This window comes from Hemitrygon akajei, chromosome 5 (genome assembly GCF_048418815.1).
Source record: "Hemitrygon akajei chromosome 5, sHemAka1.3, whole genome shotgun sequence".
In the NCBI taxonomy this organism is placed as follows: domain Eukaryota; kingdom Metazoa; phylum Chordata; class Chondrichthyes; order Myliobatiformes; family Dasyatidae; genus Hemitrygon; species Hemitrygon akajei.
The window spans coordinates 73,490,967-73,515,960 of NC_133128.1; the positions used below are offsets into that span (position 1 = coordinate 73,490,967).

Consider the following 24,994-nt stretch of genomic DNA (forward strand, 5'->3'; position numbering starts at 1 on the left):
AAAGTTGCCTCACAGGTAGATAGGGGAGTTAAGAAAGCTTATGGGGTGTTAGCTTTCATAAGTCGAGGGATAGAGTTTAAGAGTCGCGATGTAATAATGCAGCTCTATAAAACTCCGGTTAGGCCACACTTGGAGTACTGTGTCCAGTTCTGGTCGCCTTAGTACAGAGGAGATTTACCAGGATGCTGCCTGGTTTAGAGAGTATGGATTATGATCAGAGATTAAGGGAGCTAGGACTTTACTCTTTGGAGAGAAGGAGGATGAGAGGAGACATGATAGAGGTGTACAAGATATTAAGAGGAATAGATAGAGTGGATAGCCAGCGCCTCTTCCCCAGGGCACCACTGCTCAGTACAAGAGGACATGGCTTTAAGGTAAGGGGAGGGAAGTTCAGGGGGGATATTAGAGGAAGGTTTTTAACTCAGAGAGTGGTTGGTGCGTGGCATGCAATGCCTGAGTCAGTGGTGGAGGCAGATTAGTGAAGTTTAAGAGACTACTGGACAGGTATATGGAGGAATTTAAGGTGGGGGGTTATATGGGAGGCAGGGTTTGAGGGTCGGCACAACATTGTGGGCCAAAGGGCCTGTAAAGTGCTGTACTATTCTATGTTCTATGTTATGGGGAAAAGGCAGGTAGATGGAGCTGAGTTTACGGACAGATCAGCCATGATTTCATTGAATGGCGGGGCAGGCTCGATGGGCCGGATGGCCTACTTCTGCTCCTATTTCTTATGTTCTTATGTCATGGGTTAAGGGTGAAAGGTGAAATTTAAAAAAAACATGAGGGGAATCTTTGTCACTCAGAGGGTCATGAGAGTGAGGAAGGAGCTGCAAGTCAAGTGGTTCATGCGAGCTCGATTTCAATGTTTAAGAGAAGTTTGGATTGGTACATGGATGGTAGGGGTATGGAGGACTATAATTTGGGTGAAGATTGATGGGAGCAGGCAGTATCCAACATTATCCAAAGTGGTGTACCTGTTGTTGAGGGGAAGTCTGCTCTGCCATTCAATAAGATCATGGCTGATCTGGTCACGGACTCATCTCCACCAACCTGCCTTTTCCCCATAATCCTTAATTTCCCTACAATGCAAAAATCTATCCAACCTTTTAAAAAATATATTTACTGAAGTAGTCTCCACTGCTTCCTTGGGCAGAAAATTCCACAGATTCACTACTCTCTGAGAAAAGTAGTTCCTCCTCATCTCCATAGAATCATAGAAAACCTACATCACATTACAGGCCCTTTGGCCCACAAAGCTGTGTCGAACATGTACTTACTTTAGAAATTACCTAAGGTTACACATAGCCCTCTATTATTCTAAGCTCCATATACCCATCCAGGAGTCTCTGAAAAGACCCTATCATTTCCACTTCCACCGCCGCCGCTGGCAGCCCATTCCACGCACTCACCACTCTCTACGTAAAAAAAACTTACCCCAATATCTCCTCTGTGCCTACTTCCAAATGCCTTTAAACTATGCCCTCTTGTGCTAGCCATTTCAGCCCTGGGAAAAAGCCTCTGACTATCCACACAATCAATACCTCTCATTAACTTGTACACCTCTATCAGGTCACCTCTCATCCTCCGAGTTCAGTCAACCTATTCTCATAAGGCATGCTCCCTAATCCAGGCAACATCCTTGTAAATCTCCTCGGCACCCTTTCTATGGTTTCCACATCCTTCCTGTAGTGAGGCGACCAGAATTGAGTACAGTACTCCAAGTGGGGTCTGACTAGGATCCTATATAGCTGCAACATTACCTGTCGGCTCTTAAACTCAGTCCAATGATTGATGAAGGCCCATGCACCATATGCCTTCTTAACCACAGAGTCAACCTGCGTAGCAGCTTTGTGTGTCCTATGGACTCAGACACCACGATCCCTCTGATCCTCCACACTGCCAAGAGTCTTACCATTAATACTATATTCTGCGATCATATTTGACCTACCAAAATCAACCACCTCACACTTATCTGGATTGAACTCCATCTGCCACTTCTCTGTTTTGCATCCTATCAATGTCCCGCTGTAACCTCTGACAGCCCTCCACACTATCCACAACACCTCCAACCTTTGTGTCACCAGCAAATTTACTAACCCATCCCTCCACTTCCTCATCCAGGTCATTTTAAAAATCACAAAGAGCAGGGGTCCCAGAACAGATCCTTGAGGCACACCACTGGTCACCAGCCTCCATGCAGAATATGACCCGTCTACAACCTCTCTTTCCCTTCTGTGGGCAAGCCAATTCTGGATCCACAAAGCAATGTCCCCTTTGATCCTATGCCTCCTTACTTTCTCAATAAGCTTTGTGTGGGGTACCTTATCAAATGCCTTGCTAAAATCCATATATACTGCATCTACAGCTCTACCTTCAACACTGTGTTCTCCATCCTAAATGTACTCCCCCAAATCTTGAGTCCATGTCCCCTAGGTCTAGTCTCACCTACCAGTGGAAACAGTTTTCCTGCCTCTATCTCATTTATCCTTTTCATAACTTTATATGTTTCTATAAGATCTCCTCTCATCCTTCTGAATTCCAGTGAGTACAGTCCCAGGTGACTCAACCTCTCCTCATAGTCTAACCCCCTCATCCCTGGAATCGATCTGGTGAACCTTCTCGTCACTGGCTTCAAAACCCGTATAGCCTTCCTCAAGTAAGGAGATCAGAACTGCACACAGTACTGCAGGTGCAGCCTCACCAGTACCCTGTACAGTTGTAGCATTAATCTCCCTGCTCTTAAATTCAATCCCTCTAGCAATAAAGGCTAACATTCCATTTGCCATCTTGATAGCCTGCTGCACCTGCAAACCAACCTTTTGTGATTCATGCAGCGTAAGTGCTCAGGAGCAAAGGGAACTGTATTGAAATGTGGGCTGAATTTTGCAGAGCTGTTGGTGGATGATCTGCCCCGAGGGAATAGAATTTCATGCCTGCTGCTTTGATCCACTCTGATGACTGTCCCAAATCTTTTAAGAACATATACATATTTTCAATCCCACTGCATCAGCACAAATATTTTTATATAAATTCTTCGAGTTAAAAAAGTGATAAAATAAAATTAGGTAAACTGAATTAATTTTATGCGATTCTCCAAATGCATAAAAATATAGATTAAAATGTGCATCTTTGCATCTTTCAGGATTCTATTTGTGCCCTTTATACTGATCTAATGCATGAAAGTGTATTTCCTACTCATAAAACTATTGAGCATTGTTATTTTTAGTTGCATGGTTCCTTATAAGATAATATTGCATAAACATTAAGGCCAAAGCACCCGTACTACGCAATACCATTCAATGTTATGTGTTCCCATTCTGCACACTTTGTGTATTTATCTAATGTACAAAGACACATTTTTAGGCATGTAAAGGATCTCTTTAAAGCAGATGCAGTTGGTATTGAATCTCAGAAATATTGACCGAATGCCATCAGGAAGCCTGAAATCATTTCAGGCTTGGGCCTGCCTTCATCTGGGGGGATCCAAAAGGGGCTTTAATTTGCTTGATTTAGATTAGCTGTGCGTGTTGCTGAAGAAGCAGTGGGAATTTGTAGTTCCTGATTATTTGCTTTTGGGAACAGTAATGTTTTTTAATTCGCAACCTTTTCTCCCACTGGAACTTCTATTCAAAGAAAGGGGACGTTTGAATTCTGAAAGATTGAGTTGTAATACCTGCCTTTGAGGTACAATTTTAAATTAATATCAGGTAAGCCGTAATAAGTTAATTTGGGAGGGAGGAGGTCATTAACACACAACGGCAAGGAGAGGAAAGGGACAGTAAAAATCTGATAATTTGCTATCAACTGTCGCTTCAGCTTTTGAATTATGAAGTATTGATTCCTACACTCCCCTTTGTATAGAAAGGCTTCAGTTTCAGATCAAGTTTAATTGTCATCAACCCCAGACACACGTTTACAGCTAAGGGGTCAAGGTACAAAGCACAGTATTTACAGTCACACACAGCACCCAGTACTTACGTACAGTAGCAATCACACATACAGTCACAAAGTAATACTAGCACAAGTCCCTGAATGGCATGGCCTGAAGACTGATGGGGCATAGGATGTTGTCCACATTTCTGCAAGAACAAGCACACAGCAGTTCCTCATCTTGTGCTGGATCTGCCTCAGATATAGGCAAAACAGCCGGTCTCATTCTGGGTCGGCTGCAGGCGACGGCAGTCCAGCTTGTCTTCTGGGAACGGCCAGCCCGGAGGGGCCAGCATGGAATCCAGTGGGCCCGCCTCACTTCTGGTCTCACCTACGCCATCTCCTGCGCCTCTTCCCCAGGCACTCCTGCACTTCCGTGAAACTTAAAGGGATTTCTGTTTCTATGCTCCCTTCGAACAGAATCATTTGTAGCATTTGTTGGGTAGCAGACACCAACAGAATCAACAAACTCATTCGTAAGGCCAGTGATGTTGTGGGGGTGGAACTGGAGTCTCTGACAGTGGTGTCTGAAAAGAGGATGCTGTCCGAGTTGCATGCCATCTTGGACAATGTCTCCCATCCACTCCATAATGTACTGGTTAGGCACAGGAGTACATTCAGCCAGAGACTCATTCCACTGAGATGCAACACTGAGCGGCACAGGAAGTCATTCCTACCTGTGGCCATCAAACTTTACAATCCTCCCTCGGAGTGTCAGACATCCTGAGCCAATAGACTGGTCCTGGACTTATTTCCACTTTGCATAATTTACCTATTATCATTTAATTATTTATGGTTTTCTATTGCTATATTTGGACAATAGACAATAGACAGTAGGTGCAGGAGTAGGCCATTTGGCCCTTCTAGCCAGCACTGCCATTCACTGTGATTTCTACACTATTCTTGGTTGGTGCGACTGTAACGATACCCAATTTCCCTCGGGATCAATAAAGTATGTCTGTCTGAAACTTGCCTGATTCTGCTTCCTGTGTTCCCTTTCACTCAAACTTCAAGTGCAGTGAAACATTAATAGGAATAACATCCCAAAAGCCCAGAAAATTAAAGCCTAGGATGAATAACCATTAACAGAGCAGAAGATGGCATGAAACAGTGCTGAAAGGCATGTGAGATAAGGCAAGTCATGGTAAAATAATAAGAGAAAATACTGAAAGAATTTAATAGATCAGGTATGAATTTCATTCAGTGTTAAAAGAATATCAGCAAGCTGCAGATGGAGTGTACCTCTGGGGTTCTGATTCACAAACAAAGACCAGTTTAAACGGAGGGATGAAGAAGACATCTGTAACTCTAGTATCATCAGAAAGGATAGGAAAAGGGTTTTCAGTTTTGACCTGGCTTCCTGGGTTTCCCTGCATTTCACCAGTAGATCAGTCGTGACCTATCAGCATTATAAGAAACAATCGTGACTTTTTCAGCGATTTCCCAGCTGCAGCCCAAAGGAAGAGCAGGAGTTTGCTGGGATTTCTGAATATACTTAGAATCTATGCAATTTCTCTGTTCTCTTAATTGAAATGAGAAATATTAGACTGCAGAAAGGAAAAGATGCATAAATTAGTTTAGGTGAATTATTTGTGTTCTGCTTAATGTTTAATTAATATAACAGCTTTATGGACTTAAGAGTTGATTTGACTGGGAAATTGCAAATGTCACACCGCTCTTTGAGGCTATTATTAAGGATGAGGTTTTGGGGTACTTGGAGACACATGACAAAACAGGCTAAAGCCAGCGTGGTTTTCTAAAGGGGGAATGTTGCATGACAAATATGTTGGGATTCTTTAAGGAAATAACAGACAGGATAGACAAAGGAGAGTCCATGGATGCTGTTTATTTGGCTTTCAGAAGAGCTCTGACGAAGTGCCACACATAAAGCTGCTCAACAAGATAAGAGCCCATGGTATTACAGGACAGGCGCTAGCGTGGATAGACAGTTGGCTGCCTGGCAAGGAGGCAAAGAGTGGGAACAAATGAGGCCTTTTCTGGTTGGCTGCCAGTGACTAGTCGTCTGCCACAAGGGTCAGTATTGGGACCACTGCTTTTCATGTTGTATGCCAGTAATTTGGACGATGGAATTAATCGCTTTGTGGCCACAATTTTGGATGATATGGAGGTAGGTGGAGGGGCAGTTAGCATTGAGGAAGCAGGGCGTTTGCATAAGGACTTAGACAGATTGGAGGAATGGGCAAAGAAGTGGCAGATGGGATATAGTGTAGGGAAGTGTGTAGTCATGTATTTTGGCAGAAGGAATAAAGAGGTGGGCTCTTTTCTAAATTGAGAGAAAATTCAAAAATCAGACAGGTAGAGGTGTAGCGAGCCTTTGTGCAGGATTCCCTTAAGTTACAGGTTGAGTTGACGGTGAGGAAAACAAATGCAATTTTAGCATTCATTGCAAGAGGACTAGAATACAAAGCAAGGATGTAATGTTAAGGCTTTATAAAGCAGTGGTCAGAACGCATAGAGTTTTGTGAGCAGTTTCATCCCCTTATCTAAGAAAAGATAGGAGAGGGTCCAGAGGAGTTCGGAACAATTATCTCAGGAAGGAAAGGGTTAACATATAAGGAGTGTTTGTCACGCTGGGCTTGTACTCGCTGGAGTTTAGAAGAATTGCAGCAGCGTCAACAGAGCTCTGGCAATTAAATAAAAATGCAGAAGGGATATGGGCTTTAGGTGTTTCAAAAAAGGATCGGAAGGGAGGCAAAAGAGGTGGGGCCAAGGCATTGCTAATCAGAGATAGTGTTACGGCCGCAGAAAAGGAGGAAGTCGTAGAGGGGTTGTCTACTGAGTCTGTGTTGGTGGAAGTCAGAAACAGGAAGGGACAATAACTCAACTGGGTGTTATTATAGAGTCCCCAATAGTAACAGAGATATTGAGGAGCAGATAGGGAGGCAGATTCTGGAACGGTGCAATAATAATAGGGTTCTTGTGATGGGTGATTTTAACTTTCCTAATATTGACTGGCATCTCCTTAGAGCAAGGGTTTTAGATGGGGTGGAGTGTGTTAGGTGTGTTCAAGAAGATTTCCTGACGCAACTTGTAGATAAGCCAACAGGTGAAGAGGCTGTATTTGATCTGGTATTGAGAAATGAATCTGGTCAGGTGTCAGATCTCTTGGTGGGATAGCACTTTGGAGGTAGTGATCACAATTCTATCTACTTTACCATAGAGCTGGAGAGGGATGGGAGCAGACAATTGGGAAAACATTTAATAGGGGTAGGAGGAAATATGATGCTATTAGGCAAAAACTTGGGAGCACAAATTGGGAGCAGATGTTCACTGGGAAATGCACGGCAGAAATGTGGCAAACATTTAGGGAATATTTTCATGGTGTTCTGCATAGGTATGTTCCATTGAGGCGGGGAAAGAATGGTAGGGTTAAAGAACCATGGTGTACGAATCTAGTTCAGAAGAAAAGAAAAGTTTACGAAAGATTCAAGAAACTAGCTACTGTTAGAGCTCTAGAAGATTCCAAGTTTGCTAGGAAGGAGTTTAAGAATGGAATTAGGAGAGCCAGAAGGGGCTATGAGAAGGCCTTGGTGAGCAGGATTAAGGAAAAGCCCAAGACATTGTACAAGTATGTGAAGAGCAAGAGCATAAGCCATGTGAGAATAAAACCAATCAGCGGAGACGTGCATGAGGAGGTAGCAGAGGTAGATAATGAATACTTTGCTTCAGTATTCACCAGGGAAAAGGACATTGGCAATTGTGGGGATGTCTTACAGCAGACTGAAATACTTGAGTGTATAGAAATTAAGAAAGACAATGTGCTAGAGCTTTTGAAAAGCTTTAAGTTAGATAAATGGCTGGGTCCAGACAAGATATCCCAGGCTACTGTGGGAAGCAAGGGAGGAGATTGCTGAGCCTCTCTGACAATGATCTTTGCATGATCAATAAGATGGGAGTAGTACCAGAGGATTGGAGGGTTGCAAATTGTGTTCTCTTGTTCAAGAAAGGGAGTAGAGATAACCCAGGAAATTATAGACAAGTAAGTCTTACTTCAATGGTGGGCAATTTGTTGGAGAAGATCCTGAGAGGAAAGATTTATGAACATTTGGAGAGACATTATCTGATTAGGGGTAGTCAACATGGCTTTGTCAAGGACAGGTTATGCCTTACAAGCCTGATTGAATTCTTTGAGGACGTAACAAAACACATTGATGAAGGTAGAGCAGAAGATGTAGAACATATGATTTTAGTAAGGCACTTGATAAGGTTCCCCATGCGAGGCTCATTCAGAAAGTAAGGGGATATGGGAACCAAGGAGATCTTGCTTTGTGAATCCAGAATTGGCTTGCCCAGAGGAGGCAAAGGGTGGTTGTAGATGATTCATATTCTGCATGGAGGACGGTGACCAGTGGTGTTCTGTGACCCCTCCTCTTTGTGATTTCTATAAATGACCTGGATGAGAAAGTAGAAGGGTGGGTTAGTAAGTTTGTTGATGACACAAAAATTGAGAGTGTTGATGGTTGTCAGAGGTTACAGCACGACATCGATTGGATGCAGAACTGGGCTGAAAAGTGGTGGATGGAGTTCATCCCAGATAGTGTGCAGTGGTTCATTTCGGTAGGTCAATTTTGAAGACAGAATGTCATATTAATGGTAAAACTATATTCAATGTGGAGGATCAGCAAGAGTTTGGAGTCCATGTCCATAGGACTGTCAGCCTACTGCACAGGTTGACAATGTTAAGATTGTGTATGGTGTGATGGGCTTCATCAACATTGGGATGTGCTGTAGATGTCTACGTGTCCATGTGTCATGTATCTCTAGCCATTGGCAGGAATAGGCCAGTGGCAAGAGTAGAAGTGACAGGCTTTGGCTCAAACCAGGCTTCAGCTCAGAAGAGACATTGGCTCTGTGTAAAATGTCCGTTAAGATTTCCTTTTTATCTTTTTTCCCTCTGTTACTATACTAATTTAATGACTGGGGTGTGTTCTTCGTGCCTGATGTTGGAGAACTGGGAGGCCCAGAGTGTCCCGGGGAACTACATCTGCGTGAAGTGCATTCGGCTGCAGCTCCTAAAAGACCGTGTAAGGGATCTGGAGCAGCAACTGGGTGACTTTCGACTTGTACGGCAGAGTGAGGAGATAATCGATCAGAGTTACAGGGAAATAGTCAGGAGGTGAGTCGCTGGGTGGCTGGTAGGAGAAATGGAAATAGGTAGTTAGAGCAGAGCACCCTGTGTCCATTCCCCTCAAGAACAAGTATACCGCTTTGGATACTTTTGTGGGGGATGACCTCCCGGGAGAATGCCACAGCAACTGGGTTACAGGCACTGAGCATGGGTCCGTGGTACAGACGGGAAAGAGAGAGAAGAAGGGAGTGGTAGTGATAGGGGACTCAATAATGAGGGCAACAGACAGGAGATTCTGTGGACGTCAACGGGACACGCGGATGGTACGTTGCCTCCCAGGTGCCAGGGTCAGGGATGTCTCAGGTTGCATCCACAACATGTTGGAGAGGGAGGGAGAGCAGCCAGATGTTTTGGTACATATTGGTACCAATGACATAGGAAGGAAAAGCAATGAAGTCCTGAAAATAAAATTTAGAGAGCAAGGTAGAAAGCTGATAAGCAGGACCTCCTAGGTAGTAATTTCGGGATTACTGCCTGTGCCACGCGGCAGTGAGGGTAGAAACAGGATGATTTGGCAGATAAATGCGTGGCTGAGAAGCTAGTACAGGGGGCAGGGCTTCCGGTTCTTGGATAATTGGGATCACTTCTGGGGGAGGTATGACCTGTTCAAAAGTGACAGGTTGCACCTGAACCCGAGGGGGACCAATATTTTTGCGGGCTGGTTTGTTAGAGCTGTTGGGGAGGGTTTAAACTAATTTGGCAGGGGTGTGGGAACTGGAGTGAAGGGACTCAGGATAGGATGGATGGTAAAAAAGTAAAGACAGTGTGCAGTCAGACTGTCAGGAAGGGCAGGCAGGTGACGGGACTTAGTTGCAGCCAACAGACTGAGTATCAAAACATTAGGGATGCAGAATCAGAAAGGATAGCAAATACAGTATTCAAGGTGTTCTATCTAAATGCACCTAGTATAAAAAATAAGGTGGATGATCTTGTTGCCCTGTTACAGATTGTCAGGTATGATGTTGTAGCCATCACTGAATCGTGACTGAAGAATGGTTGTAGATTACACATTATATTGGAGGGATGGGAAGGTAGTCAGAGTGGGTGGTGTGGTCTGGTAAAGAATGGCATCAAATCAGTAGAAAGATGTGACATAGGATTGGAAGATGTTGAATCCTTCTGTGCTGAGTTAAGAAACTGTAAGGGTAAAAGGATGTTGATGACAGTTATATACAGGGCTCCCAACAGTGGCTCAGAGGTGGACCACAGGTTACAACAGGAACTAGAAAAGGCGAGTCAAAAGGGCAACATTGAGGTAGTCATGGGAGATTTCAACATGCAGGTCGATTGGGAAAATCAGGTTGGTAATGGATCTCAAGTAAGTGAGTTTATTGAATGCTTATGAGATAGCTTTTTAGAGCAGTTTGTCTTTGAGCCTACTAGGGGATCAGCTGTACTGGATTGGGTGCTATGTAATGAACTAGAGGTGATTAGGGAGCTTAAGGTAAAAGAACCCTTAGCAGCCAGTGATCATAATATGATTGTGTTCAACTTGAAATTTGATAGGGAGAAAGTAAAGTCTGCCATAGCAGTATTTCAGTGGAGTAAGGGAAATTACAGTGGTATGAGAGAGGGGTTGGCCAAAGTAAATTGGAAGGAGCTGCTGGCAGGAATGTCAGCAGAGCAGTAATGGTGTGTGTTTCTGGGAAAAATGAGAAAGGTGCAGGACATGTGTATTCCAAAAATGAAGAAATGCTCAAATGGTAAAATAATGCAGCTGTGGCTGACAAGGGAAGTCAAAGCTGTTGTAAAAGCAAAAGAAAGGGCATACAACAATGCAAAAATCAGTGGGAAGATAGAAGATAGTAGATTGGGAAGTTTTTAAAAACCGACAGAGAGCAACTAAAAAAATCATTAGAAGGGAAAAGATGAAATATGAAAGCAAGCTATCAAATAATATCAAAGTGGATAGTAAATGTTTTTTCAAGTATGTTAAAAATAAAAGTGAAATGAGAGTGGATATAGGATTGTTAGAAAATGAGGTAGGAGAAATCATAAAGGGAGACCAAGGAGATGGCAGATGAAGTAAGTGATTATTTTTCATCAGTCTTCACTATGGAAGACTCTAGCAGTGTGCCAGTTGTTGAAGGGTGTGAGGGAAGAGAAGTGGGTGCAGTTACTATTACAAGACAGAAGGTGCTCAAAAAGCTGAAAGACCTAAAGGTACATAAATCACACAAGCCAGATGAACTCCACCCTAGGGTTCTGAAAGAGGTAACATAAAAGATTGTGGTGACATTAGAAATTAACTTTAAAAATCATTGGACTCTGGCATGGTCCCAGAGGATTGTAAAATAACAAATGTCCCTCCACTCTTTAAGAATGGAGGAAGGCAGCAGAAAAGAAATTATAGACCAGTTAGCCTGACCTCAGTGGTTGGGAAGATGTTAGAGTCAATTGTTAAGGATGAGGTGATGGAATACTTGGTGACACGGGACAAGATAGTACAAAGTCAGCATGGTTTCCTTCAGGGGAAACCCTGCCTGATGAACCTGTTGGAATTCCCTGAGGAGATTACAAGTAGGATAGATAAAGGGGGTGCAATGGATGTTGGACTTTCAGAAGGCCTTTGACAAGGTGCCACAAATGAGGCTGCTTACCAGGTTAAGAGGTCATGGTATTACAATCAAGTTACTAACATGGTTAGAGCATTGGCTGATTGGAAGAAGGCAGCGAGTGGGAATAAAAGGATCCTTTTCTGGTTGGCTGCCAGTGACTAGTTGTGTTCTGCAGGGGTCGGTGTTGGGACTACTTCTTTTTCTGCTCTATATCAATGATTAGATGATGGAATAGATGACTTTGTTGCCAAGTTTGCAGGATTGGTGGAGGGGCAGGTAGTGTTGAAGAAACAGGTAGGATGCAGAAGGACTTAGACAGATTGGGAGAATGGGCAAGAAAGTAGCAAGTGAAATACAATGTTGGAAAATGCATGGTCATGCAATTTGGTAGTAGAAATACATGTGCGGACTGTTTTCTAAATGCGGAGAAATTCAAAAATCTGAGATGCAGACACTTGGGAGTCCTTGTGCAGAACTCCCTGAAGGTTAACTTGCAGGTTGATTCAGTGGTGAAGAAGGCAAATGCCATGTTAGCATTCATTTCAAGAGGTCTAGAATACAAGAGCAAGGATGTGATACTGAGGCTTTATAAGGCACTGATGAGGCCTCACCTTGAGTATTGTGAACAGTTTTGATCCCCTCATCTTAGAAAAGATGTGCTGGCATTGGAGAAGGTCCAGAGAAGGTTCACAAGAATGATTCCAAGAATGAAAGGGTTGTCATACGAGGATCGTTCGATGGCTCTGGGTCTGTACTCGCTGGAATTCAGAAGGATGAGGAGGAATCTCATTGAAACCTTTCGAATGTTGATAGGCCTAGACAGAGTAGGTAGAAAGGACGTTTCCCATGGTGGAGGAGTCTAGGACAAGAGGGCACAGCCTCAGGATAGAGGGCACCCTTTCAAAACAGAGATGCGGAGAAATTTCTTTAGCCAAAGGGTGGTGAATTTGTGAAATTTGTTGCCACATGCAGCTTTGGAGGCCAGGTTGTTGGGTGTATTTAAGGCAGAGATTAATAAGTTTTTGATTCGACATGGCATCAAAGGTTATGAGGAGGAGGCTGGGAACTGGGGTTGAGGAGGAGAAAAAAAAGGATCGGCCATGATTGAATGACAGAGCAGACTCGATGGGCCAGGTTGCCTAAGTCTTCTCCTATGTCTTATGGTCTCCTGGAATGAGGTGAAATCCCATTGAAACCTATTGAATATTGATAGGTCTGGATAAAGTGGATGTGGAGATGATGTTTTCTGTATTGGGGAGTCCAGGAGCAGAGGGCACAGCCTCAGATTTGAGAGAAGTCCCTTTAGAACAGAAAGGAGGAAAAATTTCTTTAGCCAGAAGGTAGTAAATATGTGGAATTCATTGCCATAGATAGCTATGCAGAGCAAGTCGTTAAGTATATTTAAGCGGACGTTGATAGGGTCTTGATTAATCAGGGAATCAAAGGTTATGGAGGGAAGGCAAAGGAATAGAGTTGAGAGGAATAATAAATCAGCTGTGATGGAATGGCCTAGTTCTCCTCCCATGTCTTATGCTCTTATTTTTATTTAAAGTTGTTTAATGCTCCACTGAAATTGCCAGTTTTTTTTTTCAGTTTTCTTTTAATGTCTCTATGTCAGAACTACAGGAAAGCTCAAATAATCCAGTTGTTCAGGGTATCTCATTCACTGGTTAGTTCAAAAGAGTGAGGTGAGAGCCTAGAGTGTACAGGGTGTGTGACCAGAGTAGAGAATTCTCGATTGCATGCAGAGCAGAGGCCTGACAGGGATGGGTATGCAGCCTGGAGTTGGGAACTGGAACACCAAGGGCCGGACTGTGGTCTGTGGTTAGGGTGGATTGGCGAGTGTGTGTATATTTCCCATTCCCCTTACGCTCATTGGGTTAACTAAAGTAGAACAAACTGCCGGACTGTATGGTAAAGGCTGGTATAGTTACAACATTTTGTCAGATTCAGTGGTAGCAAAGGAAAAAAAAAACTTAATACATATAAAATGCAGAAGTATAATTAGAGAAAAATTATGAAGGCAGAGGGAAGGGCATAATTTCCATACAGAACGAATGCTGTGCAACTGCCTTCACAAAGCAAGGTGAAGTCAGCATCACAGCTGAGGCTGCGTGGGGGCGAAGGCATGGCAAACTATATTAAAACCAGGCTGACGGAAGATGCTGGGTGCCTTGATGTCACTCAAAGTCACCAGATCATGAAGAGATGGATGTTAGCTTACTCAGTGAGGCTGAGGCGTAGAAAATGAAAGTTTCAATTACAATTTTTTCAATCCTCTGGATCTAAGGGTGGTCCTTGAGGACTGAAGAACTGTAAATGTCACACAGCAGTTTCTCAAAAAAAAGGAAAGGGATAAATCTGTTATCTACAGCCGTGCATTCTCACGTCAGTGATAAGAATATTGATGGAGGCCAGTGAGAGGAACAGAATGAATTCTTACATGGAGACCGGGTGAGAAGGGGCAGTCAGCATACACTTGTTAAACGCAAATTGTTTCTGACTATCCTAACTGTGTTCTTCTTTGAAGTAATGGAGATGTTGATAGGTGTGACAGTAAATGCTACATGTTTGTGTGTATATATATATTTACAAAATGCATTTAATAAAGTACTATGATAAGCCCATTAGGAACATCGCCATATGGCATTAACAAGATGGAAGCAACTTGGGATTTAAACTGGTGAAGAAAGAAAAGAGAGAAGGCAGTGATGTGTCTGTGTGTTGTGTGACTGCAGAGAAGCACTCTGTATCAACCCTCTTCCCCACTTCGCCCAGTCAGTGCTAAACTTTTAACAGGTCTTTAGTTTGGATTCATTCAATATGCTCCATTCTATTTTGGGCACTACATCTTAAAAATGAACATATTGAGAACCAAATCTAAATAAGAGAAAGTTAACCAGGTTCTGCATCGAGATTGAGGGAATGGAGTTATGTGGAAATATTGGGGAGGCATAGTATGAACCTTGTAGAAGATTCAGAGCGGGGAGGAATTTGGATGAAGCAGGTCAGGAGAAACTATTTCCACTCATGCGTGGATGGGTAACCAGAGGACGTTAATTCAAAATGTTTGCCAAAAACACTCAGGTAAGAGTGCTTAGTGAGTGCTCAGCACAGAGTGTTGTTGAAATCTGAAGCACATGTCCTGAAATGATAATGCATAGAGTGTTTGGAAGGAGAATTGGACATGTCATTGAAGTGCATTAATTATTAGGATAAAGGAAAAAAAAGATGAATGTGTGGAAGTAAATTAGATATCTCTTTTGCGCATCAAGAGACCAGTGTATGAAAATGAGACTACCCTTTTGCAGACCTAGGATAGGCAAGAAGGGCTGAACAGCCTTCTGAGATGTGAGCTTCTACAATGATAGATCGATTACAAGTCGGCACTTATGCCACTGTTCACTTCAAGGTGAGGAGGTAGGTAGGAAACCTTGAGACACAAAGCTTGAACAGCTATCAGAACCTTGCATTTTTCATTAATTAAGAAGAATGCTGATAAGCATCAGTATTTCTGTCAATATAATTCAATTCAAATGACAGTTAATTGCAGCCTCTGAAATTACAACAATTGAAAGCTAGATGATGTTGGAGTGACTTAACAGTTGGAGAATATTTTTCATTTCTTTCATGTGTGCAGCAGCACTTTAAACTTTCAAGCAGAATTATAAGAGTAGAGAAAGTATGCGTGAACCTCGTAGTTATTAATTGGGGGAAATGATCTGCCCAGCCGCTGGCAATCATCACCCACAGTCCCAGGCTTAACTAGCTCAGAGCCAAACTTACCCTGAGCGGTGACGGTATTTTCTAAGACATGATTGGGTTGCATTGGCAGGCTAATGAACGTTTCACCCTGGAAACGGCTGAGGAAGGTATGTATCAATGTCGTCACTTTGGAATGTTCATGGGCATCCCTGATGTAGAAATCAACAATTTACAATAAAAATCTAAACAATTATAAAGAGTGTCAAAGGCACACCTAACTGAAAACATTACTGCAAGTAACAAAAAAAGGAAGGTGAAACTGTGACTTCATGTCTGTGAAGTATTCATTTCGGTGAATGGACCTGTGGGTTCCATCATCTGGTTCTCCATGGCAAATGCAGAGAAACTGGCGTGTGCCCCTGCTTGATTGGTGGCTTGCATCCAACGTCCTACAGGAAGGTGCACTGACAGATTTGCTGTCAAGAATCTGCCAGCAAGTTGGAGACTTCCTTGTTTGCATACACATGTTCCCAACTCGTGTACTGACCTGGGTGAACACCAGCTGTCTGCCAGTATCTATCAGTGTGATCCAGCCGAGTGCTGCATTCTGTCCATATAAATGTCAGATCTCATTATAAATTTTACATTTGGAGATAAAAGGATTCAATATTGATACAGAAGATGAGCACTAGGGGTATCAATCTGTTTTTGGTTTTCAATTAATTATTTTGAGAATATTAAATTTGAATGTTAAATTCTTGCATCGTTGTCCAAAGTGCTGTGTTGTGGATTTTAGTTTGCATCCCTCATTCCAAAGGAGACCATTTTAAAAACTGAAATCTCAGTCATCATAAGTAAGCCAGAATTCAGCCATATTTATGCAAATCAAGTCATAACAACACTTTTCTGACCTATTAGTCATTAACTTAATGAGTTTCTGCTCATGCAGTGTAAGTGGCTGCAGAATGGTCTGGAACATTCCTTCTTCCAACTGTTTGTTAGACTATTCTCCGATACCATCAGTTTGACTTTGCTCAAGGGATGGGTCTGAAGGGAGTAACAGGCTGTTCTCTCATACTTCCCATGACAGTGAGCTTTGGGTAATGTTGGCCTTCAGTGATATAATACATTAAAATAAAACTATGGCCATGATAACAAGAAGCATCTGTCTTATCTGGTTTTACCATGAACCTTGCAAATAGGAAATAATCTTCTTTCTAGATCAATGGGTACAAGGAAGCAATAGTTTCTACTGGTATGTCCATGTATAGCAATCATTAGCTTTTTTTTTGCTCTCTGTACCTGTGGTCAGAATGCCATCCCACCACAGCACCTTCAGATTGAGCAAACTCTGATCAAAGGTGGAGTAATACCTGCTTGGGCAGTTAGCTTCTAAGTGGAGCATAGGGCATCGATGACCTCCTGTCTCCATCATCTTCTGAAGTTGACGGTACAGTTAGAGTTCATCAACACTTCTGCAATCCATTTCATCTGCTGTACAGGGGATTTGGCATACACTGTCATGGTCCCTTCTGACACCTGGCTATCTTCCTCAGGGATTGGGCCTCAATCACCTTGTTTAGTTCCCAATCATTCCCAGGTTCCACTAACTACAAACACCTGCTTTCCATCAGCAAATGCAGTATAAAAACCCCGTGACCACAACAAGGACGTGCCAGTTCGTTGGTTAACTTGTGTACGAGTAATCTCGTTCCATGGTTCTTAGGATTACCAGTTCTAAGTCTAGCATCATTCCTGAATTCTCTATTAAAACCAAGACTCTGGGTAAAGACTCCCTTGGCACCTATTCCACGCTCACTATGACTGTAACACCTCCTGACTCGGCCTCCGCACCCATGTTCAGCACTTGGATTCGTTCCACCGCCATGTCCTTGTAACATACACAGATTGACCAGAGCCCTATTGGCTAGTCTTTCAGAGTCATATCCGGAAAGAAGTTTTCAGGAGAAAAGTCTGGTTATGAATGTCTTAACCATGAAGCCCAGAGAGACATGTGCTGTGGATGATGTTCAATGCTGGAGTTATTCTTCTCAAGTCTCATTGTAAGTGGATGGATGTCCTTTTGTTGAGGAAGTCAGTGGCTCATATCAAGAACCCCATCTCCTTCATTTCAGCTACATCATTGACCACTGGGACTACTCCATCACATCATATCAGTTGAGAGATGGGGGTTAAATTGGTAGCTGTGCCATTGTCGCTTTTAGGCAAAGGCTATATCCTTTCAAACACAGTTCTGAAAGACTGGCTTCTCTGATGACGGATCATTAACTAGAACCTCCTGGTGACAAAGGTTCATCACTCTTTGTGGGGTAGGAGTGAACTCGTGTCTACTACCACTCCAAATAAAGAAGACGCATGTGAGAAACGTTATCATGGGTCCTGTGTCAAACAACCATGAGGAAACAAGAGTCCTGATGACAGGCCTTGGCCTGAAATGTCAACTGTTTATTCATTCTACAGATGCTACCTGACCTGTTGAGTTCCTCGAGCATTTTGTGTGTGTTGCTTTGGAATTTCAGTATGTGCAGGATCTCTTGTATTTAGAAACATTTTTATAATTTTTAATGCCAAATCTATTTTTATTTAATTATTTACCAAAAATATCATTGCTCTGATATTTTGGGTAAACTATAAATGACCCATTCTGATGATCTGCTCCTTCTCATTGGAAGTAAAAGTAACTATCAGTTGTTACTTAATTAGCTGAGTAATTTTCCATGTTGTTGGAATAGGTGCCAGTGTGGTAATTATACCAGAACAGCTTGACTAGAGGCTTAGCTGGTTCTAAAGTACAGTTTATCTGTAATAGTAGATGGAATGTTGTACATGTGTATGATGCTTTCAACTGTTTATTTTTGGACATTACGTATAATGAATTGAGCTACCCTGTAAAATGTACTCATTGCTACAATCAGGGAGGAGGTACAGAAGTCTGAAGGCACACACTCAACGATTCAAAAGAACTGTTTCTTCCTTTCTCCCATCCAATTTCTGTATGTACCCATGAACACTACCTAACGATTTCTTTTAATTTTAATTTTTTCAGTTGTACAGTACAAAATAACAGAAATAAAAAAGTAGTGAGGTTGTGTTCATGGGTTCAATGTCCATTTAGGAATTGGATGGCAGAGGGGAAGCTGCTGTTCCTGAATCACTGAGTGTGTGCCTTCAAGCTTCTGTACCTCCTTCCTGATGATAACAGTGTGAAGAGGAAATGTCCTGGGCATGTCTTGATTATGAACATTAAAGTCCTCTACCCCATATACATTCTGTGCCTCTGCTACTTTCATTCCTTCTTCAATAATGTTTGATTCTTTCAATTAAGGCCCTAATACCCCCATATCTGTGTGGAGGACTTTACTCAAGCTGATAACAAGTGATCTGTCCAAATTTATTCTTTTCATATTTGACCACAGCCATGATACAATGAGCAGCTTGCTGATCCAATTTAGGGTCAATGACATAAAGGAATAGATTTGGGACAATATGTAAGGATGGCTAATTTCATCCTGAGAGGGGCATTGGTGAACCAGGTGGGTTTTAATAAAAATTTGGTTGTTTTTATTGTCATAATTATTATAAATAGTTGTTGTTGTTCTTTCAAGTTACAGACTGTTATGTGAATTTAAATTCTACTGTCGGATTTGAATTTGGGTCTCTGTATTGCTAGCCTAGGCCTCTGATTACCAATTTTGCAACTTAAGTGCTGTGCCACCACCTACCTGGTACAGATGTACAGTATATGTTCTATTCAGGCCACAGGCAAGTCCATTCTCACTATTTGTGTAGATATTATATTCAGAAACCATCCTTAAGATATTTCTTCATCTTAATGGAAAGTAGGAATTTACATTGAACCATACAGAATCAAGCCATGCTGTCTAGATCACTGTGTTTATGTCAAGTTTCAAGCACAAGTTTATACTTTCCCATCTCTTCATCACTGCCACTACCTTTACCTGACTACATGAGGAATATTGTATAGCAGCCAATTACCCTACCAAGAATTACATCTTTATGAAATTGGAAGTAACCAGGGTGCCCAGAGGAGACCTACTGGGAGAATGTTCAAACTCCATACAAATTGCACCCAGTATCAGAACTGAACCAAGCATATGAGGCAGCAAAGCCAACCTATCTCGATAAAATAATGAAGTTAGTGAAAGAATTTTCCTTTCTTTGAAGTATCTTCATATAATTTCTCCTCTGCAAAGTGCTGTTTTCTTTTTGTGAGAATTTAATCAAATTAAATGACCTTCAATCAGACAAAGATATGTCTGCATGCACTGCTTAGATGCATCAGGACCTTCTTTAATTATTCTTAATTAATTGCACTTAGAAAACTTGCCAAGAAATGTTGATCTATGATCAGTTGTGTCATTGTGCTAGAGGAAGCCAATCCTGTACAGTAAAGGCTGAGAACAGAGTGATGGATCAATTGTGGAATTAGGTCACTTTGAACAAGCATTAACCATCTGCATTTGTCATGTTTAAAAGATTAAAGTCAAATATGTAATTCATAATGACGTTCCTCTATGTTTATGCAGTACAGCAATTCTGACATCTTTGCACCGAATGAGGATGGATAATGCAGTAAGTTCTGCTTGCACAGGATGAAACATTGATACTTTGAAGATATGCACACCCTGTCACTGTTTCAAACATCCACTTTATACTTGGAGATCGAAAATTCTATCTGAAATCTATGACACAAATTTGCTCGGATAAGAGAGATTGCTCATGTGTGAAAGTGGCATGGCATTAAACTCATGTGCATATAACTAAATGCCTATCTAAAGCTCATCCATCCATATTCTCATTTGAAAAAAATGTCCTTTGTGCTAGAGTTTAGAAGTCTTTCATTAACAAAATATAATTTCATAAATCCATACTTACGTATTTAATTCCAAGTTGTTTACAAGCAAGTACTGTTGCATTGAGTATTTCAGTTGTGTCGTACTGTGGCAGAGTTAGTTCCTTCATCATTGTGTGTGACTGGATCTCAGTAATCAGTCTTGAGGCCAACAAGACTTTTTCTTAAAACTATTCTTTGATAAGTTGGAGACACCATTGGAAAGAGCAAAAACTCAAGTTGATTTTGAAACTTTGGAAAGCCTTTTCTATAAAGCTATTATTTTAATTAATTGGCTGCTTTTTCAGAGATTTGCCTCTATCACTGGTAATATTGCTTGGTTCTGGATTCAGATTACCAGAAAGACAAAAACTGAATAAAAATATTTGGTTCCTGATAAAGGGTCTTGACCTGAATCTTTGACAGTTTGTTCATTTGCACGGAGGCTGCCTGACCTGCTGAGTTCCTCCAGCACTTTGTGTGTGTTGCTCAGGATTTCCAGCATCTGCCGAGATTCTTGTGTTTAAAAATGTTCATCACGTTTGAAGTGGAAAGAAACAGCAAAATGCTCCTGAGTTAGAACACAGTTTAATAATTCTGTTGCTTTATCAATATATTGCTGCTATTTAATTGCAGCCAAGTGTGTGTGAAATTTTTGATGCCAGATCATTTTCACGAAGCAATATGTCCTCATCACCTGCTGTGTCAATACTGATTACTTTTAGCCTGACCCTTCCGATGTTTGGGATAATCTATGAAAACATGTTCTGTATTCTGAATACACCGCAGGAAATTGACTACTCTCTGTGCATGAAGACTGAAAGAGGGGCAAAGCTGGTAAGCATCAGATAATATTTAATCACACACGGAACACAGAGTTTTATTGAAAACATGTTTTCCTAAGACATTAATTCGGTAGTGGTGCCTCTGGTGACAATTCCAGATATAGGAGATAAAACTTTAAAAGGTCGTTAAGCTAGGATGACAGAATATTGTTACTTATTTTACATTTGTTTTTCTCATATGTTTGCTCAATTTGTTTATTGTTTAATTCTGATCACCTTTCTCTGTTGTGCCATTTGTCATTGCCTGTTACAGTTGCTTCTGCTGCTGTGGTTGAATAACTACTAAAACGAATAGACAAGTGGGACTTCATAGTGGCCAAACATTTTAATTCTGTTGCCCTTCCACCATGTTGGTCCATGGCTTCCTCTTGTGCCAAGATGAGGCCACCCTCAGGATGGAGGAACAACACCTTGTATTCTATCTGATGGCATGAGTATTGATTTCTCCCTTAACACAAAGTACACTGCAGATGCTGTGGTCAAATCAACACGTACAATGTGTTGGAAATAGAGGAAGGGAGAAATCAATACGTGCGAACAAGCTGGATGAACTCAGCAGGTCGGGCAGCATCCGTTGAAATGAGCGGTCAACATTTCAGGCCGAGACCCTTCGTCAGCACTGATGAAGGGTCTCGGCTCGAAACATTGACTGCTCATTTCAAGAACTGACAAAGGGTTTCGGCCCAAAACACTGAATGATCATTTCAACGGATGCTTCCCGACCTGCTGAGTTCATCCAGCTTGTTCGCACGTATTGATTTCTCCCTTCCTCTATTTCCCACTCCGGCCTTTCCCCTCATCTCACCTGTCTATTACTTCCCCCTGGTCACCTTTTCCTTCCCTTTCTTTCATGGTCCGCTCTCCTCTGGTATCAGATTCCTCCTTCTCCAGCCCTTGACCTTTCCCACCCACCTGGCTTCACCTATTGCCTTCCAGCCAGCCTCCTTCACCTCCTCCCCACCACTTTATTTTTATTCTGGCATCTTCCCCCTTGCCTGAAGAAGGGTCTCAGCCAGAAATGTCGACACTTCCACAGACGCTGCCTGACCTGCTGAGTTCCTCCAGCGTTTTGTGTGAACTGCTATGTTTTTCTTGCCTGCTTTGCAAACTTATCCACCTGCCTCCTCAAATGCTAATAACTCCAACTCCCGAAGAAGACAAAAACAAAGACACCCTGTGGACATTTCTCCTGCCATACAATCTGGCCTTCAGTTAATAGTTTTGCATATATTATACAACATTATCATTAAATTGTAAAATATATGTATTTTTATTACACAGGGCTCTTACTTGAGTTACTTTGCACTTTCAGATGTATGGCAGTGTCCACAGTGAGGTGCCATTGCCTTTTCCCGAAGCCTCTCAATGCGATGTATAGAATCTACCAAGCTGATTCTCCGCAGCACTTGTGTTCTTCTCGGGTGTGTACTTCTGACAGATAGACGTACAGTGTACGTTGCAATTCACTGATCAACTGGAAAACTGCTGCTTTGTGTTAGCATAGATGAGGCTAAGCAGTAAGGTGGCATTGATTGGACTCCTCATACTAACTTATAATGAGGCCCCCATGGAGTAATGTGTGAGTGATGGTGTTATTTGAAATTATTCTACAAGTTCAGAAGGGGTCATGGTGTGAACTTGATATTTTAAAAAAAGCAAATGGAAGAGGCATGTTTTATGAAAAGGTAACACACAAATAGCAAAATGATTAATGAAAGCGTTGAGTTCTTCAAATAGAACGTACCTATACTGTAAATCCATCATGGTTTGGCACTTCAATGAGGAGGGTAGCTTACTTTATGTTTTCAAAAGCGGCTGATGATACAGCTGCCCCGTTAAATAATAAATGATGAGCTGGAGTAATTAATCGTGCCACTATTCATTCCATGGCGGAGAGAGATCAATAAATAAGCCGATAGTACATTGCACTTTCCAGAATCAGTTCATTCGGAATGTTCAATTCGGGAGTAGATAACTACCAGCCTGGGGCAGAAAGAGGTTAATCAATAATTACAAACTATTTTCAGCAGACTAATGACAAAAACATCGAGTATGGGAGGGTGGACATAATTAGTAACTTTGACCCAGAATGCTTGACTGCTTATTAATCCAAACCAAAAACACTCTTAATCGTTATTTCTGAGAATAATAGAAAATTTGTAAATTGCTGTTATCGTACTTCTTCCAGTTATTGTTTTTAATATTACCTTGGGGTTGTGTTACAGTTCAGCGGGGATTTGGGGAAGCTTCTCGTGGTAATAAAGCTCAGATTTCTGACTAATGCATCCTATTCTCTGGAGGGGCTGGACTGCGAGTGTGCGCTCGTTCTCTTTTTTCCCGCAATCCAATCTCATTCAGACAGTCGCACCGTGAAAGGAGGTCTGGCAGCGTGTGGGGAAACGACTCGCATCCGACCACGGACGGCGAGGATTAGCTAAGGCTTCGCTTTCTGGCCCGGGTACTCCCCGCCACTACCACGAGGCACACGAGGAAAGGCAGCGCCAAGCTGGTCGAAAACTCTTTTTGGATGTTTCCACGGAGCAACTCCTGAGCAGTTGTGGCACAGCTGTGTCAGCTGCTGTTCCACGGTGATGCCACGAGCAGTCAGGGGTGCTTCTATGATACCGTGGGATGGTGCGGCTTTCGCCCCACAGTGACCGGTACATTACTCGCCACTGGCTTCAAAAGTCAACCCTCTCTCCGCTTGCTGCTCAGTTTCAAACGTCCACCCGGAGCGGCCCCGAGCACAAAATGGGCCGAGCTCTACCGAGCGGCGTTGAATTCGGTTGACAACAATCGGGTGCAGGTTCAGAACTCGGGGGGAGCGCAGTTTCCGCACTGTCTTCAAAGCAGACGTTAATCAATGGCCAAGGAATTGCCACTGAGGTTTCATTGTAGTGTTCCCTTGTAAGAAAAAGGCGGCGGAACAAAGGTAAGGCGTTTCTCGCGTGTCACCGCACGGAGAAAGCAGCTGGAATGCTGAATGCGACTTCTTAAGCATATGTGCGTCAAAATGCCATTCAGCAGTCTGGGCTCACTGGAAAAGTTGAAAGTAACTCTGTGTGTGTGTTTCACAGTCTGCGGCGGTGACATTTAACTCCCTTGGGTCGTTGTAAGGTGTATTTGTCTGAGTGGGGAAAGGTCATTTGAAACAGAGAGTGTATTGTATATGGGCGCTTCTGTCTATACTCTTCCAGCATTTTGTGCATGTGTTTATCATCGGGGAATCGGACGCCTTGGCGGGTTCGCTGCCTGTTGCTGGAACTCAGTGCGGGAACTCACCGGGCGGAAACCTGGGCGCTCCGCAAGCACGCTTCGCTGTTCAAAGAACTGCTTGCTCCCTGTCTGGCTGGGAGAGTCAAACCGATTCTGAGTAGCGCAACTGGCAGCAGCGAGTCAGCTGTGAGTGCGGATCGGTATCTGGGTTCTCACTTTGCTCCATGTCCCATCGGCAGCTGGGACCGGGTCACCCGCCCATGACACAGAGGTTCCGGGGAGCCCGGGCGATCGAGACTCGCCCAGCTGGTGACCCGCGAGACATGCAGGAGTTGGGGACGAACTTTTATCAGAAGTGGGAAAGGTGATGGAGGGATGAGAGGGTGGCTGTGCCCGTGGCTGGACAAGGTCTGGAATGAGAGCTAACAGAGTCTTGCGATAAGGAGGGAGATTAGAGGGGTGGGGAGAGGAACTGAGGGAATGACTGGAGAGAAGGGAAGCTGGGGTGTGCTCGAGATGTAGTGTCAGGATCTGAATCTACTTGTGTGTGTAACACTCTCTCGGCACCCTGTGAAATGATTATCTTACACAGACAGTTTTACATCGACAGATCGATTTTCTGCCCGTCAACTCTCCTTTCCTGGCGATGAAAAGTTGAAGTAGTTATGGTGTTTTTTTTAAAACCCTTTTCACCTTTACTCCTGGAAAAAGCCGAGAT

The 24,994-nt window shown here is 42.7% G+C and overlaps 1 protein-coding gene across 5 annotated transcripts in view; it reads left to right on the forward strand.

Moving 5' to 3' along the window:
* Window positions 1-24,994, forward strand: part of frmpd4 (FERM and PDZ domain containing 4) — a 785,950-nt gene that overhangs the window by 282,393 nt on the left and 478,563 nt on the right. Inside the window, exon 1 of one of the 5 annotated variants that reach the window (XM_073045770.1) lies at window positions 23,340-23,992. The exons of the other annotated variants lie outside the window; for them this stretch is intronic. The gene's annotated coding sequence lies outside the window, so the exon portion shown is untranslated. Of the gene's footprint in view, window positions 1-23,339; window positions 23,993-24,994 lie in introns of those variants that run through there. 5 annotated transcript variants of the gene reach the window in all.